We start from the raw sequence: 23128 nt of genomic DNA on the forward strand, positions 1-23128 counted from the left end.
ACTCTATTATCACTTCCCTAGAAGATTATATAATTCTATCAGCAAAGCAGTGACATGCATATTAACCCCCAGGATCTCACTAGCATTGAATTTTAACTTTTTAAACAATATTTGCCAATTTAATGATTATACAGTGACATTTCAAAATTATTTTAATATATACTTATCTAATTATAAGAACCTGTATATTCTGTCACGTGGTTATTGATTATTTGGGGCAGCTAGGTGCCAGTAGAGAGAATGCCAGATCTGGAGTCAGGAGGACTTGTATACCTTAGTTCAAATATAGCCTCAGACACTTACTGGCTGTGTGATCCTAAGCAAGTCACTTAACCTGTTTTTTGCCTCAGTTTCTTCATCTGTAAAATGAGCTGGAGAAGGAAATGACAAATCACTTTAGTATCTTTCTAAGAAAACCCAAATGGGGTCACAAAGTGTCAGACACAATTGAAACAACTGAATAACAACTATTGATCATTTGGGTTCATTCTTTTGAGGACTGTCTGTTAATATTCTCTCACCACTTACATGCATCTTAAGCTTATAAATTTGCACCAACTCCTTACAGATTTGGGATGCCAGATTTTATTAGAAGTAATTATTTTAAGTATTTCCCCATGTTGCTTTCATTATTTATTTTCTGCATTGCTTTATTGCTGTTCATTACTTTTTAAAAGCTCTATTCATAAGTTATGTTTTGTCTTTGACAATTTATTTTATTTGTTAATCAGTTAGGACATTTTAAGTACACAATTATAACATACTCAAGCACAAAAGATTGTATTATCTTCTATTTTTTTGTAGGATTGAAATAAGTTTGCATATTTAATCTGGAATGAATTGTACTTCTTATCATTTTTTGCTATGATATCTAGTTTCCCCTAGGCTATTTAAAATTTTTTTTTTTTATAAATAATTCATTTACCACTGTTTAGTGATCTAGGGGGCATAGTGGAGAATAAATTGAACTTGGAATCATGAAGCCCTTAGTTCAAATCCTACTTTGGACACTTAATCTCTTTTAGTCTCGGTTTCTCCAACTGTATAATGGCCATAATAATAGCATTTACCTCACAGGATTGTTGTGAGGATCCAATAAGTCAATATTTTGTAAAGAGATTTGTAAACCCTGATGTATTATGTAAGCTTGTTACTATTGCTATTGTTACATGTGTACTCCTTGAGGGCAGGTGCTCTTAGTTTTCTACATATATCCCCAGCACTTAGAACAGTCCATTGCACACAGTACTTAACAAATGTTTGATTCATTCATTCAATGTATGTGAAGTGCTTTGAACATTTTAAAGCCGTATATAAATGCTAGTTATTATTGTTGTTGTTGTTATTGAAATCTTAAATTTCTCAAACATTCCTTATGGAAACAAAGTACTTGTTTACTTAAAGGAGATTGTCTTTTCATTATAGGCAAAGTGATTTAATCAAATACCATTATGATTTATTAATTGAATGCTAATTTTTTTCTTCCACAAAATTCAATCTAGTGCTTCAGTGGTGGTATGGAGGTGACTCTTGGTTCTTAAAGGCTAGGCTAGCCATGTATAACCTTCAAAATACAAGTTCTGATAGATTCTACCATTACGGAAAGATACAGACAGAGCATGCTCAACTAAGTTCAGTGCTTCATTTTTAGCAGTGAAAATATTGTCCTTTACATAATTAAAAAAAAATCTATTGAGCAATTATGTGTCCACAGCTTCTTCTAAAGTCAGCCAGCAGCCTATGCCCAGCTCACCTCACTCCAACCTCAGACAGTACACATACGACTCTTAAATCCAAGAGTTCAAGCAAATTTATTGGATAATTCCTTTGTTTCTCCACAAAATCTCTGCCTAAAAGTAGAAAAAAGTAGAAGTAGAGATAATGCAATCCCAATTCCAGTTAGAGCTCAGCTTGTACCACCCACAAGGGCAGTCCAAAATTCGGGTCCTCCTCTTTTGGCAAAGAGCATGGACTCAGTATTGTATACAGACTTAAACTCTTATAACCAGTTTTATTTCATTTCATGTTTGGCCACTGAATTGGATTCACTGAGGTTTTTTTGTCATCAGTAATAGAACAGTATTAAGTACAGAGGTTGCTTTTTGTCCTTCGTTCTCAAAAAGGACCATGACATCAGGGAGGTTATCCCATGACATGCAAGTGAACTGGATTTAAGTAAGGGAGGGCTGTGCAAAGTCACCAGCTTCACTTTCTTCTCTGGATCCATCTGAGTCCTGTGGCCAGATATGGATCAGGACAAGTGGAGATGGCCCAGGATTCATTGGGGGACCTTAGCCTTTTCAAACTAAGGTCTTTACCAGGTCTCAGTTTGACCGAGGTAGCACCCATTCAGTGGTTAAGGCTTAATCACAGTGTAAAGAGAGAGTGACTGAAGCTGAAAGAAACTCTCTTTGTCTTGATTTCCATTTTGACTCCTCTTTTACAATTATTTCACTGACCTAGAGAATTTCAGTTCAAATATGTGGTGGCAGAAAGGTATTTTACATCCTTTCTCAGTTTCAAAGTCTTTGTCTCTGTCATTACCATCCATCCTTCCGGGCCTTATCTTATCACTTCTGATCTGACACTTCTAATCAATGAGCAAAAGTCATTCCTTCCTCATTCTTAAAACCTTAAGTATTCAGGGATGCAGGAGGTGGAATTACTTCAATTCAGAGGTGGAAATAGGGGATGATGGTGAAAAATATGTTGGAAAACCTGTTTTGGGTATAATGAATGAGAAAAGTCAAAAACTTTTATAGAGACATAAATTACATGTCAACCTCATATGCATTGATCAGGAACGTTTTCTTTAAGAAAAGAATTAAAATAACCTGCTTATGGCAAGTCTAAAAAAATCATATAAGACAAATGAAACTGATTATGCTTTTTACAGACAGAAATTTGTTAGCACTGAGGAATTCATTTGTGAATCAGCTGTCTAAAAGTGGGAAGATCATTGACTTTTTTAAAGAAAAGATTAAAAGTAATACAAAACTAAAGTCAATTTTAGAAGAGACTCCAGAGTTAATCTAGTCAAAACTATTAAAACAAAATAATATGACTACAAGTGTTCATCGAGCCTCCCAGAAGTATTACCCAATTACTTCCTAAGATAGCCCATTCTACTTTTGAATGGTACTAATTATTTAGAATTTTTCTCTTCTATGAAGCATATTTTTTCTCCTTGTTATTTCCACCATTGTCCCTGATCCTTACTCCCAGGGCCAAAGAAAAAAAGGAAATCACTCCTACCTGTCAAACCCAATCCTACCAACACTTAAAGAAAGTTATCATTTCCTCCTCCTACCACAATTCTCTTCTCCATGTTAAACATTCCAAGTTTTTTAAACTCATTCCTGTACATCCTGGATTTAATACCTTTCATTATGCTGATTATGTTTTTCTCAATACTCTCTACCTTATCATTTTTTCTCCTTCCAAACAACAGCACCTAGCGATGAATAAGGAATAAATAATAATGAGAAAAATATGACATATAGCCAAAATAACTCTAAAGTGATTTAAATATTATTATAATAAAAATTAGGAAATATATGGGGAAAACAACAATGACATCTATTATATCAATTTCATAAAAAAGGTTTAACTCATGTAAATCAACTGCTATAAAAAGGGAACCAAAAGAATATAAAAACCACCATGGTTAACAAAAATTAAACTATTTGACAAGTAAAGAGTTGTAGGAGGCCAGGATAATGAAGGTTTAAAATATAAACAGTCTCATAAAACTTTACAGAGAAGGATGGTGAAAGATTATAAATAATATTATTTTATAAAACAGAGAGAATATAAAATAAATCTTGGCTAGAGAATTAAAAATGACAAATCTTTGTAAGGGTACTTGAAGATAAAATGAAAAGGAGAACAATAAACAAACAAAATTTGGATATGATCTGCAAAGTAAAACTACTGCATTTTGCCTACAACATCACAATCTCTGATACGCATGCAAAGGCAATATTCCACAATATATCATATATTTAATGTCACACAATTGACAGAAAGTGGCAGAGAATACAAAATTCTATTTTCCTCTTTGTTCAATTACTATAAAAGCCATGTGAATTTGTAAAGTACACAGTCTTAAAAGTCTCTCTCCTGATAAAGTGACTCCCTTGAATATGCCAAAGTTATAAAAGACACTTTGAAAGATTTAACAATCTGACTAAGTGAAGTTTTTGATCATTAATGTCCTGAAAGGCACAAAAGAACTGGATGCATCCTCAACAAAACCATTTCCTACTAGAACAAAAGAGATCCAGTGAAGATTATAAGTTTTGGAAGAATTCCCTAGAGATGCTGAGGTTCTCTGGGAATTCCTGTTTGCTAATGACAATGCGATGATTACCTTAAGCCCTAAAACACTGTCAAGCCTTGTAATGTAGGTTCAAAGTCACTCTAAAGATTTTGGCCTAACCACAAAGGAAAAACAAACAAATAAATGGATGAAGAATAGTTATTGTTCAGAGTAGTTGCATGGGCAACCTATTGATTTCACCCATCTGTATGAAAAATCTTGGGCAGTCACTATAAATAGGCAATAAATTGAGGTAAGATTCAATGGGAGGAGCATAATTTCCAGATTTCCATTGGGTAACTTCAAAATTCTTTTTTGTATCTCATGCTTCTCCTTAAAGCCAAAGCTAATTGTTTTAACATCCATATTCATGCAATCATGTGAACTGCTGCCAGTCTTAGAACACTCCAGTGGATAAAGAATTAAAACTCAGGATCAACCAAAAGTCAATGAAGATGGAGGTGGGCAGGCTGCAACACATTATAAGGAAGGAATTATAATGAAAAGCAATGTCAAGGATTTCATAAAATAAATATCTGGTTCCAAAGACCATAGATCATTTGAAAGAGAGATAACCAATGGATGGTCCTTATGTTCCTGTGGTATTCTCATGCTGGAAAGAAAAATTGAAGAATGCCTGTTTGATATTAGATGGATCACCTGAAGATAATTTCTGGGAGGATATCAACAAGAGTTACATAAGATTGGCAGATGTTGAATACATCCAATATGTAGTGTCAAAAAAAAAATAGGCACAGAAATGAGATTAGGTCTATTAGAATATTATAGTATTTTAATAGGTCAGAGAATTCCTTCCCAAATATTTCATGGATTTGAATTAATCAAATTTACTTTATAGAAGTGATGCACTCAAATAGTTAAATAAGATTGCTTTTTCTATATAAGCTATTTGGTTTCTTGTAGAATTATTGCCAATTTTCATATGATTATAAGTAAAGAGTAGGAAAAGACCTTGGAGAACATTTAGTTCTGCCATCTCGTTTTACGTATAGAGATATTGAGGAAGAGGGAAGTTAAGTCACTTGCTGCTGGTTAAATAGTAGGTGTCAGAAGCAGGATTTGATCCAAAGTATTCTGACTTCAGATCCATGGATCATCCTAGTATAATGTACAAACTCCCCATTGAATTCTAATACTGTAAAGGTGAAAATAAATAATTGTGAAAGACTTGGTAACTGATCAATACAATGATCCATCAAAGAACTCACGATAAAAAGTGATAGAACTGAAAGACTTAGAATGCAGATTAAAACATATTATTTTCCTTCTTTATTTTTCAGAACATGAATAATGAGAAAATATGTTTTGCATGTATATATATAATATACATACAATACATATGTATATGCATATATATAAATATATATATACACAATATATATACATATATACTATATATAATATAAATGTATATATAGATAAATATAAATATATACAAATGAATATCATATTTTTACTATGGGAGATGTGGGGGGAGGTTGTAAAGTGTATAGAACAGGATTATAGCTCTTTTGCCTAATTGGAAATGCACAGGACATTTCAAGTATACATTTTTGCTATATAGAATTTGTTATGCTTCAGCTAAAGTATTTTTTAAAAAATAAGTTTTTATTGTTTTTTTTTATTTTACATCATCAGTTATTCCCAATATCCTTTCCCCTTCTCTTCGAAGAGAAATATCCTATATAACAAATTGCATATGTGTATATATATATATGTATAAAACATATATATGAGAATAAATTAATCCACACAATTGATTGATACATGAAAAAGATGGAAAACACTTACAATGTGTTATACCTGTGGACTTCTCACCTCCACAAAAAGGCAGGTTAGACATGTCTTCTCATAACTCACTCTAATCATGTTTGATCTTTAAAATCTTGTTAAACTGACTTTTGATTTTTTTGTGTTTGGCTGTTCTTTTCATTTACATTGTTGTACTTATTGTATATATTGTTTTCTTGACTGAGCTTAGTAGTTCATGTAGAGTTTCTTTCTTTTATATTTTATCACATACACAATTTCCTATAGCACAGTAATATTCCATTACATTCATGTACCCCAATTGTTTAACCATTCCTCAATTGATGGGTATCTCTCTCGTTTCCAATTCTTTGCTACCATAAAAGTGCTAACCATAGTGTCTTAATTTAAAAAAAAAATGTACATCTAGAAGTATTTCATGTCTCAAAATTATTCACCAAAATCAGACAGAATTGAATGAATATTTTATTAGAAGATTTAAAAAAATAATTATGTATCTCACAGTTATGTTTCTGGCTATTTATATCAGTCAGCAAGAGAGACAACCAGGACAGGTGTCAGCAGCCTGTACCATCTGCCATACTAGTCTGGGCACAAAGCTATTTAGAACAATACTATCATCTTAATATTCCCAGATACCTTAATGAGTTTCTCACTCTAATTAAATGTGGAACTTGCAGAGATCATTGGGTGCCAGATTGCTGTGACTGGAAACCAGCTTCCGTTGTTTTGAGGGATCTTTTTCTAATGACATCAGTATGCCGGAGGCTTTAGTATTTATGGTCACAAAATGACATTCAAATAGGAGATTAAATCAACTACAAATCAAAATACAAACAAGAAAGGTAAATGTTTGGACCAGTAAATGTATAAAAAACAGTGAAAAACCAAGGTTTCCAGGGAAACATGCAAAATTCAAGGTATGACCAATTGTTTAGAGTTAAAATCCCATGCTGAAATTTTAGTATACTTATGAGACTAACCTCACAGTGTGATGACATGTTACTCCCTTTCCTGTGTAGTGATTCATTAACACCATTTACAAAAGTGTATTCATTTTTGGTTATTGCTTTCACAATTTTGAAATAAACCCTTTAAATCCTTTCCCTAAGCTACCAGTCAAACTAAACTAATTTAATTGTTTTTATCCTAAACATGATATACTTTTCTTTTCTTGTGTTCTTTTTAATGAGTTTTATTTTCATTTTGTTTTTCCCTTGGTTAGTGTTTTTTCAAGTTATTTATTAAGAGCTTGTGATACAATATTGGTAATTGCTTTCACAATTTTAAAATGAACCTTTTAAATCCCTTCCCTAACCTACCAGGCAAACTGAAATAATTTAATTGTTTTTATTTCAAACATGATATTAACTTTGCTACCAAGAGCTATATGGGTTTCAAAAGAAATAAAATATTTGATATTGTACTTAGAGGCCATATAATTTAGAAAGACAAGATACATCTTTCTGAAAAATCTAGAAAATGCAACATGATTACATATATACACACACATTTTTGTAGTCATGATGGTAAGGCATGATGGTACATGGTATAAGGGTTCCACTAATATCTTTCCAATGTCAAGAGAAAGTGACAAAGATCTCCAGGATACTTTCTTGAGACCCCTGTGGCAAACACAGGAATCCAAGCATTTTGGATCATACAAACATGGCTATTTTGGAGAATATAAGGCATTATATAGTCATGTGACATTATATGGTACAGACTTTAATAACAATAGGAATTGAAAGGAGAGAAAACTTAATGTAGTCTGTGTTAATTAGTCTTGTATCTATCATGGAATGAGTCTAAATATTTTCAGTCACTATGTTCAGTTTTGTCAAGGTGCAAAAATTGATCTGCCCTTCTCCAAGATTCTCAGTGTAGTAAAACACTGAATTCTGCTTAGAATGAAGTTTACACAATGCATACATTTAAAAATCCTTGTTTTCATTTGTACTTCAGAGTATATGTATTCCATTACTGCCCTCTCCAAATCAGAGTGTGATGTTTCTGCTTTTGCTGTATTTCAACCCCTTCCCCAGCACCTGCCCAAGTATTTTGTTGCTGTTGTTGGGTGGGGAGGGTAATTCTGAAGGGGGAATATCTGGAACTAAGTGAAACCTCAGAAAACATTTGGATTGTTTTAGGCTCTGGTCCTTTCACTCAATTATTTTGTTAGGGAATGAGCTTGTATCTTCACTTTCCTAGTCTAATCTATGTTCCAATGACTTTGGACATCATAGTGATGAGGATGGAATCTAGACCCCAAATAGGAAAAACCCTGGACTTTCCCACCTGGCCAAATCTCTGGCTTTAGCTTGAGGATATAATCCCACCAACTGACCTTTCTTTGTGGCTACACCCAATCTCCTAATTCAGTTACCCTTAACCTAGTCTAGACTTCCCTGTGTCCCCAGTCCACTTCCCACCCTTAATCCTATCTAGGCTCCATTCTCCGTTGGCCACCCCTGGAGTTCTATTACCTCATAGACTACTCTACCCCTCCTAGATCCCTCCCATAGTCTTTCTGTGTATAAGGTCCACCTTGTCTCCATTAAAATGCTAGGATTCTTATAATCTAGCCACTGCTCAGATTTTCACAATCTAGCCAACAGCCCACAGATGCTCAGATTCCTCAAGAGTCTTGCTAATATGATGGATCTTTAATAAACCTTGTTTTTGGCTGAAAGAAGGCTTGGGTCGAATTCTTTAGGACAGGACCCGCGTGTCTTGATTTTGGGATTCCAGCACCCCCAACCTCTAGACCTCATCAATAGTTATTATTATTTTATATTTTTGTTATTATTTGGTGAAGAGAGAGGTGAGAGGGCCTGCACTACACTTTTATTTTTCTGGTTATCACATGAACTATGAATATGGTTTGCACCTACATAGTCTTGACAAAAATCCTTTATCATACAAATACAGACAGGTCTTGCTTCCTTGGCAGATTTCTACATAAAACAATTTTTACATATTGCAAATGTGCTTGCTCATTTGGGGAAGAGAAAGAGGGAAGAAGACAATTACATGCCATAGAAGGAGGAGACTAGCACATGGTTCAAGGGTAGGGCCTGGGAACAGAGAAAGGAGAACAAGAAGAGTAACACATGGAGTGGGGGGAGAGAACACACATTTGGGGGCCAGACTCAGTCATAGACAGGAGAGAACAATATGGAGGGTTGGGGACATATAGAGGTACCAGAGTACAAACCCAGGGAAGATAGACACAGGCAGACCCAGGCAGGTGGGTGGAACTAGCAAAGGTCTCCTCATTTGGTGGTAGCCTCAAGCCAAGGACCTGGTGGCTGCCTCTCTGCCTCTTTTCTTCTGCTTTCACTGGGAGGCTTTGTTTTTGTTTTTGTTTTGTTTTGTTTTCCTGTGGGGGGGATGGGTGGGAGGCCATGGAGCTTGAGCCTGGGGCAAGAGCAGAGAGAGAGATCCAGAGAAAGCACTATCTAGTAAAGTTAACATAGTTGGTTTTTTGGAATGTGGATTTCTTTCAGAATTCTTTATGTAAAGTTGAATTTGCCTAATGCAAATTTATGTAAAGCAAGAACTGTCTGTATATAAATCTGCAAATGAGCCTTTTTAAAACATTTGTGATTGCAACAAGAAAATAAAAGTGGTGGAGTACATTTTACTTAATTATCCGCAGATATTTCTTCTACTGCATGAAGACACTTATAAAGTCGGATATTCTTGTGGTTATTTTATGTTGGATCGTGACTCCTGGTTACCATAACTGTCATTCACCTGGACTATAATTTGTTCAATGATACAGTTAGACCTGAGAAGTCTAGTTCAAGGACTTGGCACTTGCCCTGGATGATAAAAGGAATGTATGATTTGGTTTGATGGAATAGGGAATATTCAAGAAGAGAAGATATATTTAACAGCCTGAATAAACTCACAGATGCAGGCATGAATCATGGGTATATGAGGGGCAGTGAAGACACTGACCTGACAGGAGCTAAGGTTTCTTATAGTAGAATAATGAGCTATAGACTAGGGTAGGCTAATTGGGCCCAAGTGATAGAAAGCCTTCTGGACTTCTGGGGAAAGTAAAAATAGATAGAAATAGGTATGATATAATAATAACAGTGCCATATTTATTATATGATTTGCATGCATAAAATAATAACAATATTTATTTACATTAATACAGCACTTTTAAATTTGACCAAGAAGTGCTCTTACAAAAGCCATTTGAGAAAGGAAAAAAAAGGAAAAAACAAAACAAAACAAGCATTTACTGAGCACCAACTATGTTCCAGGCACTGTGCTAAAAAGTTTGCACATGCTATTTCCTTTGATTCTCACAGCAACTCTGGGAACTAGGTGCTATTATTATCTCTATTTTACAGAAAAGGAAACTGAATAATTCAGAGGTTAAGTGACTTGCCCAGGATCACACAGCTAGTAAGTTTCTGTGGCAGGATTTGATCTCAGGGCTTCCTGATACCAGTCCCATACTATCCATTCTAACACCCAGGAAGGAAGGTAGTATGTCTATGTACATATGTATATGTATATACACACATATACATATATACTGTTTTGTAAGTATGCATGAATGTATGCAGGTATGCATGCTTGCACACATGCACAAATATATAGATAGGTAACCCTTTGGATCAAGCGCTAGCCTTGGAATCAGGAAGACCTGAATTCAAATGCAGCTTCTGACACTTTCTAGTTATGTGACCATGGGCAAATCATTTAATATCTATTTGCCTTAGTATCCTCAACTGTGACATGGGAATTATATGAGCACCTATTTCCTGGAATGGTTATCAGAATCAAATGAGATAATATTTGTATATCACTTAGCTTAGATATAAATGCTAGCTATTATTCTTATTTTTATTATTTTAGTATATGCCAAAATATGCATATCAGTATACGTAGTACAATATGTACACGTAAATATATTGGGACAATTTACTTTTTGTTTTGTTTAAAAAAAAAAAAAGCTTTGTGAAAGCCCATTCTGTTTCAAATAGAGCTACTTGACTATGCCTTTAAACCCAAATCATTGTAGCTTTCTTTGAATGGCCAATAATAGATACCAACCCAAACCTCACTTGCTCATTATTTGGGTTTTGATGGCTTAGAATGAGTGTAAACAGCAATTGTTTTCTGTTCTGGCTAGAAACTCTGAGGTCTTCCCCTTACACATTGATATTTTGTGATGGTAAGTTGGACTATCTTTTGTCTTAGTTCTTACCTAGTCCTTGACCATTGAATGGGCTATGCCTCAGACAAACTGAGAAAGACATTAATTTAGAAAGACCAAGGTCATCTACTGCATCCCTCGCCATCACCAGCCTTCCTGATTTCTGGATTTCTGATTCACTGGACTTTGATGACTCCAGAGGAAAAAGCAAGGGTGATGACTTTGCAGCTCTGCCTCACTTAAATCTAATTCACATGCAAGTCAAGACATCACCCTCCAGATGTCACTGGTTCTTTTCTAGAACAAAGGACCATGACCACCACCAACAAAAAATATATTTTTATTTTGATATAGTTATATTTGTGCCCACATCTATGCACATTGCCTATTATGAGAAAAGCTCTTGGTAAACCTTAAAGTGCTGTCCAAATGTGAGTCACAATTAAAATTTTCACCCTGATACAAATACAGTAAATGCATATATTTAGTCCAGATGTGTGAATTCACTGGTGTAGTGATCTTTCAGTGTGGAAACTCCCTACAATGATACAGATTATTTGTCCACTTTTCTGTAACATAGTTTTAGAGAGTTTTCTGGGTCACTGTTGGTATATTTCAAAGATAGGATGTGAATTTAAGTATAGCTAATGCCAAGCCCATCTTTCCATCTTCTATAACTCAGAACAAGTACTATTATCAACATTTTACAAATGAGAAAAGTATGAAATAGAAGAGTGAATTGACTTGCCCAACAGACAAAGTATCAGAACAAGAACATGAACCTCTCCTAACTAAAATGTATATGTTCTTCATACTATAAAATATTATTTAAAATGATAATTTTTCATTCATTCATGATTCATTCTATTAATATGCAGTTATAATAACATTTAAAATTTATAATATCATGTATATAATTGCTGTACTTACCATCAGAGTGAAAATTATTTTTTTTTTCAGGCATGGCACTTTTTGAAGACCATCTACAAAATTTTAGAGAGGTAATTACTTCCTCAGAGGGAGAAATGAAATAAACTAAATTACAGATCTTTGAAATATTATGAAATGTGACATCAATGTCTCTGACTTACCTAGTCTCCTAGCTTTGTGTCTTGATTTTTTAAATCAAATTTAGATGAGGGATATTTTCATCAGACGAATGAATGGAAGAAATTATAACAGGCAATTTATGAGTTTGATTATAAAGTTTAAATTTCAGAATCTTTCCTCTCCACAGAAAGCACCTACCTTATTATACATGGGCACTAAAAGTAGAAGAGCTATAGAGAATGTGCAATCTCTGTGTAAGTAGAAACATGGTACTAAGCTTCAGCTCTCTGAGTCCCCTTCATTCTCTCTTCCCCTTCTATACTGTAGATGTCCTGAATGGACCTCTATGCAAGTACTAGGTGGATTCCAGTTTGCTTCTTTTGTTTATCCACTCTACTGGCAGAAACCAGTTGCCCTAGCGTTCCCTACAGTTCCTACTCTCCTAAGATCTTGATCCAGGTCTCTGTGTTAATAATAATAGTTGGCATTTATGTAGCATCTCCTTGCAAAACACTTTATATATGTTATCTCATTTGATCCTCATAAGAACCCTGTGAGGTAAGTATTATTATTTTTCCCATTTTTCAGATGAGGAAATTGAGGCTAGGAAAGATGAAATGATTTGTCAAGGGTCACACATCTATTTGGCATCTGAGGCAATATCTGAACACAGGTCATCCTGACTCCAAATCCAGCACTCTATACACTGCAACACTTATTTGCCTATATTATCTCATACAGCCTAGAGTTAATATGCAAAAATTATCACAACTTAGTAGATTCGGTTATGTCCATTCCTAAAAAGATGTCCATTCTTCTGAACTTTGTATGACTCAGTGGAAGTACAAACAGAGTTTAGATTGAAGTATATTTTGCTTAATGCAATCAAAAGCAGTAACATAGCATTTAAACTCTGGCCAATTTCTGAATTTTCCATTTTTCAGCTTTTGGAGAACCTCTCATTATGTTGAATTCTGGGGGCAGCTAGGTGGTGCAGTGTATAGAGCATCAGCCATGGAGTCAGGAGTACCTCAGTTCAAATCTGGTCTCAGATACTTACTAGCTGTGTGACCCTGGGCAAGTCACTTAACCTCAATTGCCTAATGCATATATATATATGTGTGTGTGTGTGTGTGTGTGTGTGTGTGTATGTATATATATGTATATATACATATATATATTAATATAAAGCATATATAACATCACTAAAATAATTTAAAAAAACCACAAACAAAAAAAGATGAGTTCTGAATTTAACATCAACCAGAGGCTTTTTACAGAGGAAGGTTATCAGTCCTTTTCGTTGGGAAATGTTGCAGTCTTTAAATCAGAAGAGGGTGAGACCAGTCTCCAGTGTTATAAAGAGAGCAGACCCTTCCTGGACAAATACAAGGTAAACTTGGAAGGGCAATAATTACTGGAGGCTCTCCTTGGTGCTTTTGACATTGCCTTATACTACTCTTACAGCCCAGATGCCTAAAAACTCCCACTGCAAAAACATTGTCCTTTCTTCAACTTCTAACATTTCCTTTCCTCATTGCCACCCCCCCATTCCAATGACTGGGGATTAATGACACTTCCACAATTACCACCTGAAACTTGAAGCTTCCAGATACCCTCTTTTCTTCCTAGGTTTCTATGATACCATTCTCTTGGCTTTCCTCCTACCTGTCTGATCAACCATTCTCATTCTCCTTTGCTGGACATTTTTTACCCACTAAGGTGTGTGCCCTAGAGGGCTCAATCCTGAGCCCTCTTCTCTTTCTATGCTATTTCATTTGATCATCTTGTCAGCTCCCTTGGTTTTAATTATCATCTCTATGTTGATGATTCCAGATGTGTTTTTCTAGCCTTAAACTGTCTTCAGACCTACAGACTTGCATCTTCAACTTCCTATTAGACTTCATAAACCAGATGTCCCATAAACATATTAAACATATCATATTCAAAACTTAATTCATTATCTTGACCTCGCAAACCCTCCCTTCTTCCCCTTCCCTAGTATGCTCAAAGGCAACATTATCCTCCCAATCACCCAAGTTTGAAAGCTTAGTATCATCCTCAATTCTTCATTTTTATCCCTCCCCCATATCCAATATGTTGTTGAGTCCTGTCACTTTTACCTTCATAACATCTCTTGTATGTACCCTCTTCTTGTCTGTGCCACTGCTACCATCTTGATTCAGGCCCTTATCACCTTACACTTGAATTTTGTATTAGTCTGACCATCAACCTTCATGTCTTGAGTCTCTCCCCATCCCCAGTCTGTCCTCCACTCAGCTTTCAAATGAATCTACCTAAAGTTCAGATCTAACCATATCAGTATATGCCAGTGGTGCCCTATATCATCTAGGATTAAATATTAAATTCTCTGGCATTCAAAGCCCTTCACAGCCTGAGCCCCCTCCTACCTTTGTAGTCTTTTTACACCTTATACATCCTTACATATTCTTTTTTTCTTCATTTTTCTTTTCTTTTTGTAAAATTAATTTATTTTAAACTTAAATATAGAACAAGAGAAGAAAGCTTTGCCATGTGCACAGCAGAGCATAAGAGAGGATTCAAAATATACAGAAATAAGTTTCCATTTCAAGAAAGCCTATATAATAAATACTACACATTGTGTTCAGAGCTGTCATCTTTTCTTTGCTTACTTATAAATTTTCTTTTGTTCTCTGCTATGCACTTTTTACTTTGTTCTTTTTTCTCCCCTTCCTTCCCTCAATCCCCCAAGAAGGCTACAATGAGGTGTGGACACACACACATACACACACACACACACACACACACACAAACACAAACACACACACACATGCATGCACACAAGGATACACATACATACATGTAGAAAAACATACATATATACACACAAAGATATACATAATCATATACATGTACATATATACACTTACATATATTTACATATGCTTATATATAATCAGACTCATATATAGACATACATTCATATGCATCTATATAAGATTGTACTATACTTATTTGTCCTCTGTTTCTCTGAAGGTGGATAACCTCCTCCTTCATAAATTCAAGTCTTTCCATATTTTTCTAAGTCAACCAACCCATTAGTTCCTACACCACATCAATATTCCAACCTTATACTGTCTAGTTATTTTAAATAGTCTAAAACAATATTGATTAATATGGCTGACAGAGTATAATTTATCTATTTTTCTCTTTTGAGTAAATTTATTTTAGCTTGAACTTTGTGTCACATAATGATTACTACCCCTGTTTTTCCCCCCCGAAGGATGAAATACACAGTTAATAATCACATGAAACTAAAGTCAAATTACCTGGTAATCAAAGAACTTAAAATTAAGTCATTCTTAAGATACTACCTTATGATGACTAGAACAAGAAAAATCAATCACCAACATACAACTAGCATTAATTTAATAAAAATAAAAATCTGATGATGAGATTTTTAAAGAGTAGATTCTCTAAAATATTGATCTCCAATGTCCACATACATAAATCCTGACGAGCAATATTGCAATATGTAATAGAAGTTGTAAGACCTGTAATACTTTCAAATCATCAGTTCCATTCTTAGGACTTGACTCAATCCTTCAAGCACCATGCTTTCATATTTTAAGAAATTTGTGATGCCATTAACAAAGATAATCATTTGATCGGTGCAGATACTGAACCACCCTTTTCCTCTCAGTGTGACTGAAATGTCTTCCATAAATCCTCTATGGAGGGTTCACTCAACATGTTGGTGGCCTCCTAGTTCAACTCAGATCAATTAAACTTTTTTTTTCTTTTAAGAGCTTAATATTTCCAACACACCACCTGAGATTCAACAGCACAATATGAAACAATCCTTGCCTGTAGAAGGTTATATGCCATGAGGAGGCAGGGTAGGTTCACAATGTAAATAGATAGGTAAATATGAATTAGTATGACAAAGGAGAAAACGTTAACTATCAAAGGATAAGGAAGTGCTTTACAAAGATGGTGGCCCATTAGTAAGACCTTGAAGGAAGGAAGGTAAGAGGGAGCCTTGAGGATTCAATAATTTTTAGATACATGAGATAATTAATGTAATGGTAGAGGTGAAAGATGCAATGCTGAGTTCAGAAAACAGAAATTTTTTGGATGGTAGGGTGGTGGAGAAACAACCTCATTCATTGCTAGTGGATTTGAAAACTTGTAAAAATCTTTTTGCAGAGCAATCTGTCAGTATGTAATAAAGGTTCCAAAAATAGTTAGACCTTTTCACTCAATTCCCCTGACAATAATACACCCTGACAGTATTATCAAAATAAACAAAAAAAAAATCTGTTTGCTTCAAAAATTTTCATCACAGCATTATGTAATATTTGCAAATACCTAGAAGCAACCCATGTCAACCAATAAGAAAATGGTTAAGAGAAATGTAGTATGTTAATATAGTGCACAACACTCATACTTTTTGGTCTCTGGGCCACGTTACAATCTAAAAAAAATATTGAGGAACCAAAAGAGCTTTTGTTCCTGTGAGTTATATCTATTTATAATTATCATATTTGAAATAAACATTTTTTAAATGTATTAATTTATTTCAAAAAAAAATTAAAAGTTTATAGTATTAGGATAATTATTTCATGAATATAACTATGTTTTATAAAACAAAAATAGCAAGAAGAATGAATTTTTTTATATATTTTTGCAAATTCCTTTAATTTCTGGCTTAATAGAAGACAGCTGGAGTCTCATATCTGCTTCTTCATTCAGTCTGCTGTGACATGTTGTTTTGGTTAAAGTCTATGAAGAAAATCCAGTCTCATATGGATATGTAGTTGGAAAAAGGAAGATTATTTTGATAGACAAATAACATCTTATTATTATTATGAAAATAGATTTGACAAAAACAAACAAAAAAAATAGATTTGACCCCTGAAAGGGTTTAGGGTACTCTGAAAGATCCTATGCTTTTAGTACCTGAACTTTGATGATCAGTGACATAATGAAATATCATTAAAATTTAAGAAAGATAAATATGAGAAAAACTAATAAATCTGGAAAAAACTTTACAAAATAATGAAAAGGAATAAAGTCATAAGAATGATATAGATGTTAAGTAAAATTGTATGAGACTAAGTCAATGACAATGAATGGAAAAAGAATTTTGACGAAGATAGAGGGAGGAGCTAAAATAATGTTATGCTATTTTATTCATTGCAATTAATTAATATAAGTAGTGATTAAAGAAGTATGAACACTTATATAGATGTTCAATCTTAATTTTCTAATGAAACATTCTTTAAATAAGAAGAAATCCCACATGATGTAGAGCCATAGACTTCTCATTTATTTATGATTTTAAAAGCCTTTTTAATTTTTAAATTATAAAGCATGTTTTACAACTTTATCTTTTTTATTTATTTTAACTATCATTCACAGTGAAGTCGCAAATTTTTAAGATATGTGTTGAAATGGTTAGAAAGATATTTATAACATTTTTGTTGTTTTTTTTTCAAAAAATTATCTTTATTATTATTATTTGCAACATATATTGGCAGATGATTTACCTATTATTTCCATGGTATTCTATTTATTCCTGCTCCTTGTGAACATTAAAAGAGGAAATCACAAATGTATAATGAAATGATGTCCCAGATCAATTTTGCATAATGATACTGTCCCTTCCCATATTCAACTCCAATATAAGATCCAGTCTGTGAGCAGCAATGTCTTCATTTTTCTGAACAAGAACAATGCTGTCATTTATATAACACTTCAAAATTTGCCAAGTGTTTATATATGCTATCTCACTTGATCTCACCACCTTATGAGGTAAATGCCATCCCCATTTTACAGAAGATGAAACTGAAGCTGAGAGATTCAGTGAACTTCACACTGTCACAAAGGTATTAAATGCCTTGACTTCAAGTCCAATACTCTACCCTTTATGCCCAATCGCTACCTCTTTTTGTAATAAGAATGTCAACATAGAGGTGATTCAGTTCCTCTAGTATTGTATCAACGTGTTGGGCAAAGATCTTATTATAAGAGTAACAGTAAAATCAATATTTATACATGGTATAAAAACTGATTCCCAGAAGCCTTTCAGAAGTAATTTGCCCCTTCTGATACTCCCAGAAGATAGTAAAGTAAAAACAGCAACAAAATCAAATAGGAACTGAATCAGAGTTGGGTAAACATTCTTGATACTCATATGTGGGGTAAGCAGTTTCCTAATGTCTTGCCTCCAAGCAAGTTAGACCAGTTTTTTTGTTTGTTTTTTGTTTTGTTTTGTTTTGTTTTGTTTTGTTTTTCCTTAAAAGGGATTGAGGACATCCTGAGCTAATCCACTGGAGCAAAGTTCTATGGCTTCTAAGATATCTGTCTTGACTACCAGCCAACCATTAGTGAATTCTTGGAGTTCCTTGTGACTCTTTCATATAGAGGCAAACAGGAAGTGATATCCATATCCTGCATCTCTATGCCTTTGAGGCAATTAAGTCTCAGGGAATATCTCAATCCCTTTGAAGGAAAAAAAATGTAGTTTAATTTAGATGGGAGGGGAATTGGGGTATCCAAATGACCCCGATATTCCAGTTTCTACTCAAGGCAACTTCTCAATCATGCTGTCTTCCCAACACACAGGCACATAGGGGCATGTGCACACCCACACACATACACACACACAGGGGAAGAGACACACAGAGAGAAAGAGAAAAACAGAGACAGAGAGAGAGAGACAGACAGACAGACACACACCCACACCCACACACAGAGAAACAGATACAAAGAGTAATGGAATGAGAGAAATAGAGACAGAATAACAAATGGAGTCAAATTACTCATTGTTTAGATAAGAGACCAGTCAGTCTTTATCTTTTCACTTTCAGTCTCGGTGCAACAGTTTAACAAGTACTGATTTCTAATGAACAGACTAAAAAATAAACCTCTTGCTGCAATTATCACAATTATCATCAATGTCCATGTGGAATGCTAAGACATTAGGACACTATGGAGAGGTTCACATAACGTGTGCCTCTTCTCTTCATCTTTCCACTTCCATATCTGCTGCTCTTTCCCCTTCCGCAGTGCAACACACAATAGATGTACTCTTCACACAACCATAAGCCACAGACAGAATCGCCTTCTAAGAAGTTTAGTTCAGAGAATTTGCTACCATTCAGCAAAACTATCTCACTTCCATCATTCAACTAGTATCTATTAAACACCTAATATGTTCTAGGTACTGGGCTCAGCACAAGGTATCCCAAAGAAAGGAAGAGGGGATTACCTGCCCTCAAGAAAGAAGCTCATACTCTAACGGAGAAGAGAACATGCACACAAGTACGTACAAATGATATATATAGGATAAATTGGAAAGAATCTAAGAGGAAAGGCACTCAAATTAAGGAGAACTGAGAAAACCTTATAGAAGATGGAAGTTCATCTGAATCTTGGAGAAAGCCAAAGAGAGTTGTCCAAACATGGGCAACAGTCAATAAAAAAGGTCAGAGTTGTAAGATAGAGAGTCTTGTGGCAGGAACAACAAGGAATTATCATTGAACCATAGAGTATGTGGAAAGGAGTGAAGTGAAAATAAAACTGGAAAAGTGGAAAGGGGTGAAATTATAAAGACTTTTTTAAAAGCCAGGGAATTTTATATTTGATCTAATCATCACAGGCAATGACCTTTTTATGCATGGATATGTGTTCTTTACACTAACTTGTATCTGTGTCAGGTGTTTCTATGGTCATAGAGTTTGTAAACTAAGGAATACTTTTTGGTGTTGGGCTGGTCAGGCTACAGTGAGGCACAGGAGTTAGATTTCTGTGTGACTGCCATTATGAATTACAAATGTCTTGAACACTAGTGAACATGGCAAATTATGTATCTTGATAAATAGTGAAACACTAACCAACAGTGTCATCCAAATAGTATGTGTGTGTGTGTGTGTGTGTGTGGCTTTAATGGGTATTGACTGCATAAATGTGCCATACGTATTTATTCAAAACAATAAAAAAGTACTCTCCATAATGAAAGTTCTCATTACTTTGTTATCTTAATTTTTTTTATTCTTAGAGAATATAGAATACCTTTAAATGTTTTAAAAATGTTATATTTTACATAATTTTTTAGTCTGACTACCAAGGGATCTAATTTTATACATCTTTAACTATGTCTTTGAAAGCAAGAATTTCATGTTGGTCTAGTAGGTGGGAAAGATTTTATTTTCCACATAATCACTTTTCTTCTCTGAATAATCAATAGAGAAATGTAATTTATGACAAGAAAAGAATTGGTTGATTATTTCAATGGTAGCTAAACTTCAAATTATGGAAAATGGGACTTCAAACTCTTGAAAACATGCTATAATTTTCAGCTTAAGTAAGTATTCTAAAGCTATTTAAGGTATATCTGTCTTACTGTGTGTTAAGGTTATCTGTGTTATTTGGGATGTTTATTCTAAGATATACTACTTTTTAATATAAATTGAGCAGACATAAATCCACAGAGCTTCAGAACTGTGAGAGAGCTGATAGTTATCTAGTCTAATGCTCTCTGATTTTATATATGAGGAAACTGAGGCACAGAGAGGTGACATGATTACTAATGTCACAGAGATAGAAAACATCACTGCAATTCCACCCCAGCTCACTTAACTCCTAATACCTTTCTAATATGCCATCAAGATATTAATTTTCAACATTACTTTATTATGAAGTTAAAAGGACTTTAATGAAAGGCAAAGGCACATTTAAAATAATGTATTCAATATCCTCCAAAATAAATTATAATTATAACTAATTATAAATCATTCCTATATAATTGTATATAATAATAACAATCAACATTTATTTAGATTTTAGTTTTACAAGATATACACATATTATTCCAATTTGTCCTCACAAAAACTATAAAGTACAATAGACATTTACAAACGAGGAAACTGAGGCAAGTCAGACAGAGTAAATGACTTGCCTAGAGGTCACATAGACATTACAAAACAGAGACAGAATTTGAACCCAGGACCCTTCTGACTTCAAGACCAGCTCTTTTTCTCCTTTACCATATCATCCATCTTGTCAGATTTCTCCATCTCATTATCTCTCTCTCCCTCTCCCTTTCACTCCATCCCTCCCTCCTTTACTCCCTGCCTCTCTCTCCCTCCTTGCCTTCCTCTGTACCTCTTATTCCTTTATTCTCCCATTTCCTCATTCCTTCTTCATCTCTCCCTCTCTCATAATTTAATTAATTACATTATGAAGATCTTACTATCTTATATAATTGGTAAAGGCTTGAAATAATGGATAGAGACTTGTCTTTGAAGACCTACATTCAAAACCTGCCTCTGTTACATACTGGTCATGTAGCCTGTGGGCAAGTTATTTAATTTCTCCAAGACTATAATTTTCAGGAGTGTCAATCTGCATTGTGAGAGGAAGTTTACTCTTCTGGGAGTTCCTTATACCACTGAAATCATAAGACCAGTCCTTGTTCATTTAGTTAATCAATAAACATTTATTATGTGCCTACTGTGTGTCAGGCACTGTGCTTAGTACTGGGGATACAAAAAGAGGCAAAAAACAATATCTGTCTTCAAGAAGCTTATAGTCTAATGGGAAAACAACATGGAAAAACATAAAAAGCAAGCTATATATTGGATAAAGAGGAAATAATTAGCAGAGGGAAGGCACTAGAATTAAGAGGGGTTGGGGAAAGCTTTCAGTAAAAAACAAAAACAAAAACAAAAACAAAAAACAAAAAAAACCAAAAAAACAAAATCATGCGATTTTTATTTGGGATTTGAAGCCAGAAAGGATCAGTGGGAGGAGTGGAGAAGCGAGAGCACTCCAGGCATAGTAGACAGCGAAGAAAATGCCCAGAGTCAACAGATAGAGTGTCTTGTTCATGCAATAGCCAGAAGGCCAATGTCAATGGATTAAAGAGTACAATCCAAACAGAATGTGTCTGGGAGAAAGGTGTAACAAGAGTGAGTAAAAAAGGCCTAGGTTACCTATCTAGCTTTGCATACCAAAGAGAGCATTTGATCCTGGAGGCAATAGGAAACCACTGGAGTTTGTTAAGTAGAGGAGTGAGGTGGTTTGACTTGTGCTTTAGTAAACTCATGTTTGTGACTGAATAGAAAATGGATTAGAGCGGGGAAAGTTCTCTAGCAGGCTGACTCACCAGCAGCCAATTGTAATACAGTTGTCCACATATGATATGTTGAGGGCCTGCACTATAGTGGTGCCAGTGTGAGAGGAAATAAGATGTTGCAAAGCCAAAAACAATAGACTGTAATGAAAGATTGGATATGGGGGAAAGTGAGAGAGAAAAAGAGAAGAATCCAGGATTACTCCTAGGTTGTGAACATGAAAAACTAGGTGGATGGATGTTGTTACCCTCTACAGTAATAGGGAAGGTGGAGGAGGGAGGATTGAGTGGGAAAGATAATGAGTTTTGGACATGTATAGAGTTTAACATGTCTACTGGATGTCTAACTTGAGCTGTCTAAAGGACAGGTGGAGATGTGAGATTGGAGGTCAGCAGAGAAACTGAGTAGAGAAAGATAAATTTGAGAATCATCAATATGTAGTTGGTATCCATGGGAGCTGATGAGATCACCAAGTGAAGCAGTATGGAAAGAAAAGAGAAGACGGCCTAAGATCAAACTTTGAGGGATGTCTATGGTTAGAGGACATGATCTAGAAAAGGTTCCAGCAAAGGAGACAGAGAAGTATTGGTCAGAAAGGTAGTAATGAGAACCAAGAGAGGGTGGTGTCCTAAATATCTAGAGAGAACATAGTAGCAAGGA

This window comes from Vombatus ursinus, unplaced genomic scaffold (assembly GCF_900497805.2).
Source record: "Vombatus ursinus unplaced genomic scaffold, bare-nosed wombat genome assembly UNPS02014821.1, whole genome shotgun sequence".
In the NCBI taxonomy this organism is placed as follows: domain Eukaryota; kingdom Metazoa; phylum Chordata; class Mammalia; order Diprotodontia; family Vombatidae; genus Vombatus; species Vombatus ursinus.